The following is a 2,740-nucleotide window of genomic DNA, read 5'->3' as shown; positions in this document are numbered from 1 at the left end:
CTGGTGGAGATATGCTGCTCTATACACACTAAAAGTAGTGATTATTCACATGGAGTCTCTTTAACTAAAAGGTATATCTCTGTAATGAGACAACTTAAATCTAAAAATATACACTACAGGTCAAAAGTTTGGGGTCACTTACAATTTTCCATTCCACTCAATTACAGACAGAATACCAGCTGAACTGAGTGGGGGGCTGATCTTTAATTCAATATCTACAAATTTCCCATTGCCCCCATTATAGACGGTTGAATTACCAGCTGAGATCAGTTGCATTGTTTTTTTAACCAGGGCAGCAGTTTTGATATTACTTTGTGTGTTTTACATAATTGCAAAGGTCTCCGACCGTGTTCTGAGTTTTGTAAAATGATATCATATTAGTAAACAGGATGTGCCTTTGGATTCATTGATGAAGTGGTTGCTGATCTGGATAATGTAGTATTGAATTAAAGATCAGGCCCCCCACTCAGTCAGCTGGATTCTGCTGTAATGAGTGAATGGGAAAAATTGTAAGTGGACCCCAAACTTTGACTGTAGTGTATATTTTAGATTTAAGTTGTCTCATTAAAGAGATAATACCTTTTAGTTAAAGAGATCATGTGAATAATCACTACTTTTAGTGTGATGAGCAGCTATTCCACAGACTCAATGTAAATAATCTACTACTTTTAGCATGTATAGAGCAGCATATCTCCACCAGACTCCATGTATAATCAATAATGTTAGCATGTATTAGAGCAGCATATCTCACCAGACTCCAGGTAAATAATCACTACTTTTAGCAGTAGAGAGCAGATATCTCCACCAGACTCCATGTAAATAATCACTACTTTTAGCGTGTATAGAGAGACGGATATCTCACCAGACCATGTACAATAATCACTACTTTTTAGCATGTATAGAGCAGCATATCTCCACCAGACTCCATGTGTAAATATCAACTTTAGCGTCTATAGCATTCTCACCAGACTCCTGGTAAATAATCACTACTTTAGCGTCTATAGAGCAGCACATATCTCAACTAGACTGTGTGTGTGTCTTTTTTACATATCGAGCCAGAACATTTTTCATGCAGAAACATTTCCTGTTCAGAAAAACACTGTCCCTGTCAGCCAGAAATTTTTCATGAAGTACATTTCCGGTCAGAAACAATGTCCCGTCATCCAGAGTCCATGTGAGACCCGGTTCTGTGAGACACCTGTGGGGGTGTCTACTAATCCTTTAAAAACAATACCAGTCCCATGGATGGACCTGTTCAGTCTGATCTTATCACGTAGTCCTGGTAACTTCAAAGAAGAACCCGAAAGCGTCCATGTGATAGTCCAACCGGCGGGGTGTGTCTCTGATGACTCTAAATTATACGATATCATACCCCCCCACCCCCACCCCCACCCCCACCCCTTGTGGACGTACCAATGATGACATCACAGGACCCATCACATTCCATTCTATTAGTTAACTGGGATTGATAAAGAGTAATACAGTTAAATTCTCCTTTTATTAATGTAGCACGTGTGTGTGTGTTGTGTGTGTGTGTGTGTGTCTGTTGTGTGTGTGTGTGTGTGTGTTTGTGTGTGTGTGGTTGGGCGTGGGTGTGTGTGTGTGTGTGTGTGTGGGGTGTGTGGTGTGTGTGGGTGTATATGGGGATGTATACATATCTACGGCTGAACCTTTTTAATTAAGAACATTTCTGTTCAGGAACAATGTTCACTGTCATCCAGAGGCCATGCGGATAGTCCACCACGGTCTTCTATAATCTTATCACTAGTCCCGTATACGTCAGAGAAACCCTCACAGAGTCCAGTTGATAGGCACAGTACCCCTGGATGGACTGTTCAGTTTGATATCATGACGTAGTCCTGATACTTCAGAGAAAACCGCCAGAGTCAGTGATGTATGTGGATATAAGAGTTCCTATACCAATCTTTATAGTATCACTGACTTACTCGGCTAGTACGTAGTACAGGAAATTGGGCGGCGGTGGCTCAGGGAGAGTGGCTTGCCTGCCAACCGGAAGGTTGGTGGTTCAATCCTGGCCCATGCAGGTCCTACGCAGAGAATTTTCCTGGGGGCTAAGACACTGAACCGGAGTTGTGCCCATGGAGCGGGAATGTGTGTGAGTGTGTACATCTGAGGGGGCAGGTGTGTCGATGTGGTGTGTGGGTATCTGATGAGCAGGTGTGTAGATGTGTGGGAGTGTGAGTGTGTATTGTGAGCAGGTGTTGTAGATGTGTGGTGAGTGGTTATGATGAGCAGCAAACAAAAGGTGTGTAGATGGTGTGTGAGTGTGTTTCTGATGAGCGGTGTGTGATGTGTGGAGTGTGTACTGATGAGCGAGGTGTGTAGAGGTATTTATGAGTGTGTATCGGATGAGCAGTGTGTGTAGATTGAGGTGGTATCTGATGAGAAGGTGTGTTAGATGTGTGTGAGTGTGTATCTGATGGAGCGGGGTGTAGAGTGTGGGGCGTGTGTATCTGATGAGAAGGTTGTGTAGTGTGTGTGAGTGTGTATCGATGAGCAGGTCGTGTAGATGTGTGGGTGTGTATGATGCGCAGAGTGTGGAGATGTGTTGAGTGTGGATTCTGATGAGCAGGTGTGGAGATGTTGTGAATGTTTCCTGTAGATGAAGAGCTTTGGTAGTCGTTTAAGACAGAAAAGATTATAGAAAGACAGAACATTACTACGGAACCATCACCTGCTCATCAGATCCACAACTTCCCTGTCTTGCCCAAGGGACACC

This window comes from Etheostoma spectabile, unplaced genomic scaffold (genome assembly GCF_008692095.1).
Source record: "Etheostoma spectabile isolate EspeVRDwgs_2016 unplaced genomic scaffold, UIUC_Espe_1.0 scaffold458, whole genome shotgun sequence".
Lineage (NCBI taxonomy): Eukaryota > Metazoa > Chordata > Actinopteri > Perciformes > Percidae > Etheostoma > Etheostoma spectabile.
The sequence above is the reverse complement of the archived record's forward strand: the minus strand, read 5'-3'. Positions refer to the sequence as shown.